This window comes from Varroa destructor, unplaced genomic scaffold, assembly GCF_002443255.2.
Source record: "Varroa destructor unplaced genomic scaffold, Vdes_3.0 BEIS01000006.1, whole genome shotgun sequence".
Classification (NCBI taxonomy): Eukaryota; Metazoa; Arthropoda; class Arachnida; order Mesostigmata; family Varroidae; genus Varroa; species Varroa destructor.
This window is the reverse complement of record NW_019211459.1, coordinates 17578076-17591148: the sequence shown is the minus strand read 5'-3', so window position 1 is coordinate 17591148 and position 13073 is coordinate 17578076. Positions and strand designations below refer to the sequence as shown.

The 13073-nt window shown below is 41.4% G+C and overlaps 1 long non-coding RNA gene across 2 annotated transcripts; it reads left to right on the top strand.

Annotated features, from left to right (window-relative positions):
* Nucleotides 1-2335: 2335 nt before the first annotated feature.
* LOC111252561 (uncharacterized) lies at nucleotides 2336-11177 on the top strand. Of its 2 annotated transcripts, XR_015330517.1 has the most exons (4): nucleotides 2336-3727; nucleotides 5111-6768; nucleotides 7982-8752; nucleotides 8983-11177. It is a non-coding gene; the product is annotated as an uncharacterized LOC111252561 (long non-coding RNA). The 2 variants fall into 2 exon arrangements; XR_002674279.2 differs by having other exon boundaries at nucleotides 7982-11177.
* Nucleotides 11178-13073: the final 1896 nt, after the last annotated feature.

Sequence of the window (13073 nt, the reverse complement as noted above, 5' to 3'; positions counted from 1 at the left end):
ATGTTTGCCCTCGGTTGGGCTCAATCAGTTGTGAAGCTGGGCAATCAACTTGGAAATCTCCCCTTCGAAGTAACTCACTCGCCGTATCGAGATACATTGAGCACTCGTTCAACCGCATTCGAGATTCAATTTAACGGGCTTTCAGTAGGATTAGATGAATTCCGAATTACTAATATTAATAATTAATAGAAATTAAATATCACTTGATTCCATAAACTTCCATCTAACAATAACCATTCAAAATGAAGCCGCGCGACCTCTTCCAGTCGATGTTCTCTACCTTTTCCGCCCGCGGCCTTTCGTCTATGGAGGCGAATGAGATGTGTTTTTTTCGATATCTAAAGAATGGCTACTCTACGCCAAAAGGAACCCAGTTCGGTATAATTCTGCTACATCGACAGAACTGTCAAGGTGCAGACGAAACCTAAATCAAGTTTTCGTATAAAGATGCGACGATCACATTTGCATTTATTCGGCGTCACTATACACGCGAGGCGTTTCTAAGAAATGGACGCTGCCGTACTTTTGTTGGCATTATTTAGAGGGACGCTAATTGACACCACCCGTAATAACACCACAACAGTAATTCGTCTGACAAAAGGCGGCGCCGTTAGCATCGATGAGCCCTAGTTATGACAAATCGCTTGTTGCTCAGTTTATTCTATAGTTATTACCCCGTAAATGGCAGTTTTGATAGGGACAATAGTCTCTCTTGAAACTTTCAACCTTAGACGAGCTCAGTAGTTCGAGGGAAAGCGATAATACCCATAAGGATAATCTTCAGCAAATATTGCAGCACTATGTAACAACTATATTAAATAACGGATCTTCCTTCAACAGACCGTAGCAGGTTAACCGATCGATCATTCGTTCGCTATACGTATGTCTGACTGCTCTCATAGCACCGTGAGACGTGAAGCTGTTGTCCCGGATTATTTGGGCCACTGGCTTAAAGCATAGGAAAACATGTGTTTTGTAAAACAAACTTGTACGATACATGGCGGACTGTGAGAAGACCCCAGTAGCAGTCAGTTTATGACGAGTTTTATTGTTGCTGGTCGTAGCTGGATGTGTTTAAGTCATTCCTATAAGCGCATGGCTTGCTACGTCTTAGAGATAAACACCGATATTATCAAGTATCGCAACCTGTAGTTGTTGTATGATTAATCGTTTTTTTTTGGTCAAACAAAACACGGAAAATATCTAGAGGACTGTATTCATTCTATAAGGATGGTGCGGTTTTTTTCTCTCATTATATCAATACTTATCAACTACTTCCATAAAAATAAACACTTGATTCTTAATATCTATATAATTTGCCAGTTCCTTCCAAGCAAGCAATAATAGAACAATTAATTAACTTTAAATTCGTTATGAGGTTCTGAATAGGCTTCAACATAGTTTCTAGGTAACTGATTCAGGCAACTTGTCGATTTAGAGGTCGGTAGTAATTCATCCTGTTCTCGCATAACGATACTCAGCTTTTCGTTTCCTGAAGGGTTACCGTGCAAAAGAATATTCAAAACAATATCTACCCACGATTTAGATATGACAGCAGCAAACAACGACGACGACGACGGCGGCGACAACAACAACCACTGATATCAGTCCCGTTCCTCCTATCTCTATCCGCTCTACATACAACCGTAATACACCGATTTCACTCAGTTTTCGATTAGAATCCATTATTACATCATGCCACTGGTCAATTTCGAATATTTTTCAACATTGCTAATACTAAGCATGCAATTGTTAACCAATTATCTAACGTTTCAAATCTGAGCCTGTTATCAACGCAGGCCTCTGCGCTGGACGTCGAAAAATCGAACGGCTAAGGAAACCACGACATAGGAACAGCGATTGGAGGAGCGGGAGCCCGGTCAGCCGGAGCGGTGCTGATTTGTATCTGTTGTTGCATTCGAGGAAGCACCGGAGGATTGACTGCTAATCAGCGACTTGATAGTAGTCCAGGACGAGGCCGCTGGCGATCCCTTGCCATGCCAACATCAGTGAGCGATGTTTGCTTCTACTGGTCTACCGGTAAAGGACACCATCGCGGACAAGATAATCCCGGCAACAACTATCAATTGTTTCAAGTCCCGCTGGCGTCGAAGACGTATTCTGTTACCCTCATGCCTAAGTCAGTGACGATGCTGCTGCTGCTGCTGCGACTTCCTATGTAAACGTTAGCTGACCATCTGCCAATACAATATTATCACAAGCTCCAAATGCTACTTAAAGCGAGCGTTAGGTCCAGTGAAAGTACAGTGCTATCGAGTGCGTACAAGATAATCTTTAATGACTAGGATGATCCAGCATTAAGCATTCTCTCTGCTAACAATTTATCCTGTAGAGACGAAAGAATGTAACGCACAAAGAGTACTAGAGAACTAACTCCGTCCTTTAGCCACTTCTGGCTACCAGCGCCAATCTTCGACAGATAATAGATAAGTGACGCTGGTATCCTGTCTGATAACGGAGTTTCCTCGACCTCTTTTTTACTTGTTTGCTCTGCGGTATAATTATGGAAAAATATGTATATCAGACAGTTGAAGCCGGGCTAAGCTTGCCGTAGCGTCTTTTGCGCTGTCGTTGTAGCAGTATGGTACCGGTGATTATGACTGCCGCGATAAGCTTGTTGGAATTTTTCTTTGATGTCTGCTCTCAGCGGGACGCCTACGCCACTGGACGAGCGTCATCGCAAACGAAAAATCCACCATACGTAATCAATTCACCTGATGCCTTTAGTTCTCATGTCACCAATGTCATGGAATCAACGTCGTTACCCAACTGACTGGACAATACAGATACTTACGACCGCTTTTTTGCAGCATCGCCAACAGCAGCAGCAGCAGCAACAACGTACAACGGGTTAGCAGAAATGGTGCTACACACATAGTGCTACACGCCTTTTTCAGTAACGAATAAAATAATAATGATGAACTGTGAATGCACTTGCTCTTCGTCTCTCATCTGAACATGACCCCAATAAACGAGGACTTCGGGCCTTGTATTCAACTTCGTACCATTACGCACTATATATTAATCTAATCATGGACCTTTGTCAATTTTATGGGCAAAGAATTGCAGCAAACGGTACCGTTAAAAAGTGAGCCTCGTTTATCCCTGCTAGTATGGTGTTGTTCAGGACTGCTTGAGCGGTTTCCAACCGGTCAGCCTGGCAAGTCGGCTCTTATATTTGCGTCACGTTAGTGGTACGGTAGACAAGAGTCGGCAGTGTCGGCGTTTCATGCCGCCGGACCGCGCGACGTACGACTGAACGGTCAGGTGATGGATAAGTAAAGCGTTTTGCTTAGGAATAGGGAAGCGAGATAGAAAATCGGGATCGTTGACTGGCTGGCTGGCTGGCTGGCTTTTGTAGATGCCACGTCGGACACACTATTGCTATAACAGCCCGGCACTACAGACCACCGCAGACGAAGCCGCAGCTCGTGGAAGTTAGATGACACAATAGGGCTCATTAATGACATCGAAGGGTGGTGAGACAGCCGGGCAAAAACAAGGCTGCGAAAGTCGACTCTGCGTGTCAGCACTGATAACCTGTAGAGAAGTCCGAAAAGGCAGACGTTTACCAATGTTTGAATGAAAATGTAAAGGAGGTAAGAAGAGATGCGAGAAAGTAGTTGAAGATGATCACATACAGCAAACGAGTAGGAGGCGCCCAGATCAGCAGAAGCTCTATTTGACTCCTCGTCCTAGTCCGAAGGTAAGAAGATCGAATAAGTAGAAGTAAGTATAATAGTCATAATATTCAATCATAGTAGTTTCAAGGCTACGACAATTCTGTTATCAAGCACGTCGATTAGTAACACAAGACAATCTTATTGACGTAGGTAAAAGTTGCATTGTTACTTGTTCAGCAATTGGAAACACGTTACCAACCATTTTGTTAAGACGACATGATCTAATATTAAAGCTTGGGTCTGTTAAAGGATATATAACATCTATCTAACACCGGAGGAATATCTATTGGTTTTAGTAAAATTTGGCTAGGAAATAACAAGTGTATTGTTTGGAATAGCAGAAATTAGACGGTGAGTCGGCTATGTATAACATGCACATTCTACCTTAAAATACACAAAATGATGTGAGTTGCTTAATAAATGTTATATATATATATATATATACACACATATATAGCTTATATATAGGCTTAAATAGAGCTTATCGAATTTTCCCCTACGGTAATTAACAAATGGTAAGTGAAACTATCGAGCCTCGTCCTTGTACAACATATATTGGCAGTTTAGACCCTATCATGCCGATTCTAATATTTCAAGTGTTAGTTGTCTAATTACGGTGCAGATCGAGCGGGAACCTTGTGTCCTATTGCCCCAGTAAGCGGCAAAACGTGTGCCGCCAGATAATTTGCTTTGATTAGGCGCTATACCTTCGTTCCCTTAGTATACGGAATGAAATGATCTATAAAATAATGATGATATTATTATTATTTTGGTTGGCAGCAATTTTCGGTTCACACTCTCGATTTTGTATGAGCCTACTTGAACGGTTGTCGTTAATTGCTCGGGATCGTTGGCCTCAGCATAGGTTTTGCTATCCCAAGCGATACAGTTGGTTGGTGTGCATCATGGGGCAAGAAAATAGACAGAGAGAATATAGGCATCTATGAAAGTGTATATTTGTGATGCCCTTGCGTGACTCTGTCAACAGTCGGCACTCGTTGTATATAAAAGAAGAGTAACAATAGCTGCTGTTCTTTTATATAAAGGCGATATGTACAGTACATAGCACGCACTTGGAAATCAATTTAATTGTCATAGAAGAAGAGGTTGATTTAAGTTGTTTATATTGAAGAGGAGGATGCGCTGTAGGACAGAGCCGATTAGATGCATATTTTTCGTCGGAGCAATTTGTTTTTTAATTGATCGCTTTTGAATTATTTACCTCTTTTTATTAGCATCCCTGCGTAATACATTCGTACATGTCGAAATAACGTTGCAGGAGCGGAAACGGCTATCTTTTGGTGGCGTTCTGTTTTCATTAGTAACCGAATGTTTATATGTATATCCTTGTAAAGGGATCGCTCTTGATCCCAAACGAAAACGCTTACCAAGCTAAATTTTTTCAGGTTACCAAGATTCTCGGAGAGGGAACAACTTAGCATGGTGTTCTATTTTGTCTTCAATCGACTTCGACGGGCCGAATAAAAAATATACCATACATCTATTTAAAATGCAGTTTTTGCTGATTATTGCAGAAACCCTATTAGGCGTACCCGTTTGCCTAATTAATAGCGGGGCGATACTTGAGCGTTACTTGAGAGAACTTTTGGTGCGTGTCAATTTGGAAGTCAAAGCGGCTAATAATACAAAGCTAGTTTTGTTTAACTCATTTTGAGAGAAAACGGCAAAAATGGCAAAAAAATAAAGCCAAGAAAATTTAAGAAATTCTTGAATCTTGCGAATGACTTAGAAACAAGGTCAATGTGCCAAGTGAGACAGACGAAATATTTGGCTTTTCACTCCGTGTGAGTGGTTATTAGTAAAATTAAAAAATACAAAACCTTACGCTATGGCAATGTTCCAGTACTATCATGATGAGATGTTTATCATAATTTTCATTTAGTTCAATGACTATTTTTTATAAACGAAATAAAAAAAACCTTTAAGCTTTGGTGATATCCCATGAGCAAAATCTGTAAGTTTGCTGGCTCTGTCTACTAAGGCCGCTTCTATTCACGCATAGGCCCTAGAGGTCACACAATGGCCATCTTATTTATCTGCATCCCGCCAACAAAGTCAATTAGCCAGTACTAAAAAACCCGCAATCATGTTGTAGAAATGTACCAAGAGCCGACATGTTGTACGTGACACAAATTTCGACTTGACCGGGGCTTCTGGTGAACATATTAGAACGGGCTGATGATATATTTGCACGTAAGTTAAAAGCAAGGCGAGACAAAATATACAGAGAAACACGTGTTAGCGTATCTTATAGTCTACGTTAAACTGCGTGTAATATCAATGAATCAAATTAGGCAAATCAGCGACAAAATAGGTGCGGCGTAAAGCTCGCGGGTATGTCACGTTTTACCTAGTTTATCAGTTTTTATAACATTAAACCGTCCATACGCACACACACACACACACACACCCAAATGTACACATGAACTAAAAGAAAATCAGTGTGACAACTCTTCCCATATTCAAAATAAGACGGCGAAACGTTACATGTTATGAAAATATTCGGCCATATTTTTTTTTCTAAACGAACAGTGCAGCCTCTGCTCCAGTTTCTACTGTTGCCGATTGTGCCAAGGGTGATCTTTTGTTTGATAATAGAACTATAAAAATTAATAGCAACGAGCAAGCGTAGTCAATCGACAAAGTAACCGGAATCAGTTTAAAATGCCTACGCTGACGATTTCTCCCACAGCATTTGACGATGCGAGAAACGAGCTTACACACATACATAAACATCCACAGAAAGCGCGCGTTCCTTAGTCATTCATACATAAACATAATTACTACATAGGCGAATAGGTAGAAATTAGGTGGTAACCTTCTCACGATTGTCCAACTAACCAGCGGCAAAAAAACCACAATACAATAACCACAACGTCGGAAATGGCAAGGTTCGCCAAACGACGACGGAGCTCAACGATGCAAACAGAGAGATGCTCGTAGGAACGTGAATCGTACGCTGAGAAAAACTTTTACCTATAAAAATAGTGAACGACTGCTGTTCATCACCACGTTGATGTTGCAACAAACACAAAAAAGTTCGGTAAGTTGCTGGAAATAAAATTGTTTTTTTAACGCAAAAATAGCGAATAGAAATAAACTGTTATCGACGTAGATTGATATAAAAAAACACCAGATAACAAACTTGATATAAAATGTCGGAAAAAGCATAGAAAATAGAAGCAAAAAGCTGACGGTACAACGAAAAAAAAAACTACGAAAAAAAAAAAAGAGAACTAATAAACACACTAGACTTTACCTTGGCTTAATTACAATGAGTAAACTATGTTCTAACGATACTATTTACGCATTACAGTTCGAGTTAATCGTAAGTGTGAATAAAGCGTTTTATTAATTACTAAAATTATTTTTTATAAATGCAGATAATAAAAAATAAAATAATAATGAAATTATTTTAAAAAAATATATTAAAATTTAAAAAAATAGTTATCACAGATATCGCTAGCTTACAGCAGCCCGTATTTACATGTTGTTTTTGTACATTCTGGTTAATGATCAGCGAAGTGACCCAGGTCATTCTAAAAAGAGCTGCAAAAAAAAACAACCAATTTATATGGCGGCAGCAGAAGTGGGTCTTCTTAATGTTGTCGTCGCAAGCCAAAAAACAGCGTTACTTTGATTATAACATCGAATCGTACTATGATGTTGAAAAGGATACTACACGAAGGCTCGAGTCAAACTCAATAATAGCGGCGGCCCATAATTATGTTACATGAAACTTTTCCACACAAAAATGTGGAATTACGCACATTATATGTATCAACGAGCGGACGAAAATTAATTAAAAAAAAAAAAAAATCGTTTTTCCGCGGAGACGCTAATAGACAGGATAGTATCTTAAGTAAGGGATGGGCGTTTCAATATAATCGAAACGACATAGAAAATGTTGTCAAAAGCGTAAGTTGAACACACTGCTAATACACTGTTAGTAATAAATCGTAGCCAATATGGTCTATTATTGTAGCCATCATTCAATACGACTAAGTTTAGTTACGGTGACGATGATTGCAAGAGAGATGTGTAACGAGACTGGGAACGATAAACGAAGTACTGCAAGTTATTCTTCTTCACAACTAAATTAAAGCAGATTGCCGTATTAAATTGCTACCAAGGCCAATTCACAGGCTCAGTGTGTTCGTTTAACCATGTCCGTACCGCTAACTAACTCTCGATTTTCCTCGGCGGCCAACGATCGATAACCAAAAATCAAAATTTGAACGGCGTCTCTATTTCAGTGTTCGCAAACTATCGCATACGTCCGATCCGACAATCCGAATAGATCAACGGGATTTATTTTTTCCTATATACCTGTGCAAGTTGGTACGGTACAAAGCTAGCAACTATTGCTGCTCGAGCGCTGTTTGGCAGACCATTCCACAAGAACGCCAAAGCCGCGCCCTACGTTGGCTGTTGCAGCTGGCGGCTATCGGATCGCGTTGGCCGCCAACAGCAGAAGCATATTGGCAGTGTCTCCCTATGTCCGTCTGCCTTTGACAACGTTTATCGCACTGTCCATAGCATCGGCGTCGCAAAAGCTGAAGAGAACAGCGCTTTCTTCTACTGACAGCAACAGCGACATTTACAACGCAGTGTTTCGTACCGCATCCCACCCCCAGCCCTCATCCGTGAGTTCCATCAGTCTTTTCTCTCTCCCGAACATTCCGAACATTCCTAATGGAGGAGTGGTGGCGCTGCAGTAGTAGTAGTAGTAACGGTTGTCATATGTATAGTAACACCAGTACGTCTCAAAATGTCTGAGAACACACGAAGATAGCAAGCAGGCCATAACAATTCGTTCGTCGTCGTCGTTGCTACACATGACTGTCGTCCGGCATCTTGATCACTTTACGTACGTTTCTCCGAAGCAACTGTACGCCGAGCGTCGACATCGCTGTCGAGCATCATATAATTGTATGGGAACGGCGACGGGTTAAGATCTCGGTCTTCCGGGGTCAACGTCTGCGTCTCCGGGCAAATATTTGCAGAAGTATGTAATATGACATACGGTACGTATCAAACGAACTAATTTGAAAAGACGTCTTCAGAGCTTTTATTTAACATAGAATGAAGCGTTTATATATAAACGTGTGGTCAGATCCTGTTTTGGTCATCATATAGCTAAGACCTGTTCGTGGTAGGAGTAGAACACGATATTATACGGGAATGTATAATATACTGCTATATATGCTGCGCACTCACATAATAATCATCATTATAATTACCACTGTTATTATAGTACAGAAATGGGGGAAATGCGAGACGAAAGCAACCAACCGCGCTAAGCCAACGCTGCTATTATTGCTACCATAACACTAGTGGCGGCGGCGGCCGCGCCGACAACTTGCGGAGCGGGTTATGGCCTACCCTGACGACGTGGGTTGCGTATGTACAACGATACGAGAGATTCATTCAAACGTCACTTGGCTACAGCCATTCATTCATATTTTTGGAGCTTAAGCAGGGACTAATCGACTTTTGAAACCGACTCAAGCGCTCAGTACCGAACTTCGCGTAAATAACAAGTATACCTTTGATCATGTACTTTCCAATATTATAGACATAAAAATTAGATGTGAACCAGGACTTTTGAACGGGTTACTACGGGTAACATATGACCGAATTTCAGGAAATCTAAGGGACCATATGAGTTTCCTTGAATGAGTCCAACTTCTCTGCTTTGCGTTTCTGTCATCGTGCACCACTAAGGAACTACTTCTAAAAACTACTAAAATACTGAAACGATAAAATTCAATTCAACGTTACCTCCTTATCAGTCACGAGCCAAATTCAGTAAAATAAGCACCAGAGTAGTTTTTTTTTACCCTTTTTTGTCCGCCAACGGATCGTGGAAGGCTAGCGTTTCTGTCATCTCTTTCGAAGCTCGCGCCCTTGCTCAAGTACTATATCGTCGTAGGGATGGGAAAGTTCTCGAAGTAACAAGCCCTCTCGGGACTGCATAATACTAATTATTTGTGTGTACCGTTGCTGATCGTTTTGTTTGTCGAGCATTTCACACGGTAAGTCATACGATGCACTGCTGCGCAATAACAGCTCCCTTTTCCTACAATGCCATATAGTGCAGAGCAACAAACACTCGATCATGACTCTTAGGTCGGTGAAAGCGGGCCAGACGGACGGTACCCGAGTCGTTGTACCTGAAATAGTTTTCCCCGTTACCCCGCACCCGGTTCAACATTATTATTGTATACGCCTGCTTCGCAAATTCGCTTCAAACGTCCAAAGTTCTGGATGTTCACTGCCCAGTAACACAAAGACGTAGCATTTGGTCTTCACAGGTACATACACGCATACGTACGGTCACACCTTTACACTGCGCGCTTTTAGATGCGTTAACTATGAAGAGTTAGTTGATCCGGCAACAAAAGGCGAAGACCGATCGAGACGAAATGCGAGCTCACAAATTCTTTTTTAAGCATTGAAGGATGAGAAAACGTGGGACACTCATAGACGACTCTTTGCTATGCGACCTTATCATAACACAGTCAACAGCTGCAGTGCATTTGTGGTAGCACAAAGAATCATCGATGGCAAGGAACAATTGTACAGTCAGGCAATATCTTCTTGCCCTATTCATTTACAGTGCTTTAAAACTGAAGGTGCCGTCCCCTATTCACTCTTTCGGTAGATTTCTCTCTAGTCTCGTTCGGTTCGCAATGTTACTGCGACGATATAACGTCATCGATTGCAGCAACGTCACGAACAAAGTAAAAACAATAACAAATCAAAATTTTGTTCAGAAATATACATGTGGAAGATATTTACGTCTAGTTTATCGCTGTTATAAATCGTCCAAACGGACATTAGCGCAGCGCAAGCGATTATTTGAAACGGAAACCTAGAGAAAAAAAAATACATAGAGGAATAGTTGAACATTCAAATAACCGACCACAATTATTCACAGTGTTTACTGTGGATTACAGATATAATTATAGACAGTAATAGACGCGCCGTCTACATAACGCATCGAAACGCTATCGGCAGATGGTGGACTAGGGTAGTGAAGACGACAACAAATTCGCTCATCTTATGACCCGGCCATTTCTGCTATCTTTGCAATCAGACACGATCGTGTCATCCGTAATTAGCGACTGACGGAACGAAAGCAAAATCAGATAAACTTTAGCAACAAGTAGCGTACAACAATAGACAACTCAAAAATAGACTGGCTATCTATCCACAGATGGAGTAACCTCGTTCTAACACCATACGGGTAAAATACGACCATCTAGCGATTGGTAACGTTTAGCGGACGAGCACTGCCGCTGAATTGATTTGTTCGCTTTGAATTGCGTTAAATTAAAAGAGATATAGTAGTTTGCTTTAAAAACGAATTCGTTTGGGTAACGATTTCGATGTTAACATCGAGATTACGCAAGCGCGAAAAAATTGCAACCATATTACTGGCTGACACGTAATCCATTTAGATTTAGATATATATATATAATATTCAGCTTTATATATTCAGATTTATATATATAATATTCATATATATATATATAATATTTATATATACAATATTCAGCTGATGCGAACATTTTCTTTTTGATCAGGTCCCGTCTGATGGCAACATTTTTTGTATTTTGCCGACTCGCCACAAGGTCACATGACAGCAGTAACGAATTACTAGGGCATTCAGGCAAACATACACTTGTTTCGCTAATTTCTTGTCATAAAGGGCAATACTCAAATGGAACGCTCTGCCAGGTGCTTTAGGCAGTAGAAACCGAACTTCAACAATTTAGATTCCATTTATTATAAGCACGTCGGCCACATGAGGACACCGATAATAGTCACTTCAATCAACAGAGTAAAAGCCATTGTACCACGACTGAGCTTAACATTTGGTTGTTAAACAAACGTCAGCTGGTTTCTATCGCTCTCTTTATTTTGTGTTCCAACAGCTTCTTGCCAAACAAAGTCATTCATTCACTAGCCATCAGCAGAAACAATTTCTACTGGCTCCTTCATATAATATATGTATATCATGTAAAACATAATGGCGTGCTCGTACTTCGACACGGTCGTCGTGTTCTGCATGCAAGTCTCTACCTGTTTTCTAAAATTCACCAATGCTACCCACCGTGATCCCCTCCCGCCTCAAGCTTCTGAATAGACTCGTCCTGCCAATTGCTGATGCAGTTCCAGCGGCTATGTCCAAACGATAAATGGCTTTTTCGATACCTCAGGTTGGAACACCAAGCTTTACTGAGTAGTACTGGAGTGAAGTAAGTCTCACAATATATACGTCAATGTATTTTTCTGGGTGCCGCATAAAAAAGTTTTTGTAAAAAACAGTCTCCCGGCTCTTGTTGCTCGGCATAGCACTATACCACAAGTCAACTTAACAATTGAGCCCTTTCTCCAGCTTCTTCAGAACAATCATCACGAGATCCGAATTCGACCAAATACTACATAACGTAGAAAGCTCTTCCAAAAGCCAAGCGTTCCGGTATGATCTGCTTTTTGGTGGTGCTTGTCTGTTCGTGATCTCGTGTCCGTTCACCACGCATATCCCCAAGCCACTAAGCGTTCGACCTCACACGCTCTCTAAATCCAGCTCCGACTGTTTGCCGACAGTCTTCGGTCGTGCTAACGGCGATGCTAAGGTCAGAAACACCAAGAAACGGTCACGCTTGCCGAAGCGATCGGTACCATTGCAGGCGTAACCAATATCACTGATAATTGACGCTGCTGGCGCCGGTTCCGTCGCCGCTCTCACTGCCACTTTTTCTATTGCTCTACGTACAAAAATAATAACAACAAAATGCTACATCGTCGACGAACGAGGGGCGCAGAGAACTTTTTATGTGGCGACCATTGTTGGCCAACGGTCGCGACTGGGTTGCTGATGCGTACCACAGCGGGCCCAGAACTACAACATTTGAGTGCCGGCTAATCTCCGTCCGTCTTCATACGATTTCAGTAAATCGAGCTGAACTGCGTCAGGAAAGTCGGCAAAAGACTCGAGGATCTCGAAGTGGTTGTGCGCCGAGCACGACACAGCTCACAGGAAAGGGCAAGCACGCATTAAGGTCGTAAAACGGATGATGCGATGTGACAAACATCGCACCTAAATATAGATCTATCAGAAGATCAGAAATAACCGGGCACAGGTAGCTGCGTGTTTACATTAATTGTCGCGCCTCATCTGTGTTCTGTTTGTTTGTGTGTTATTATCACATTATGCCTCCGTTATAACAATGGCAATAGCCGGTGACCAAGCCAGTGCACACTAAATGAAATCCATATTTGTTGAATGTTTCAAATCGTTGACTACCGCGCGAGAATGAAAAAATATCGTTCTCA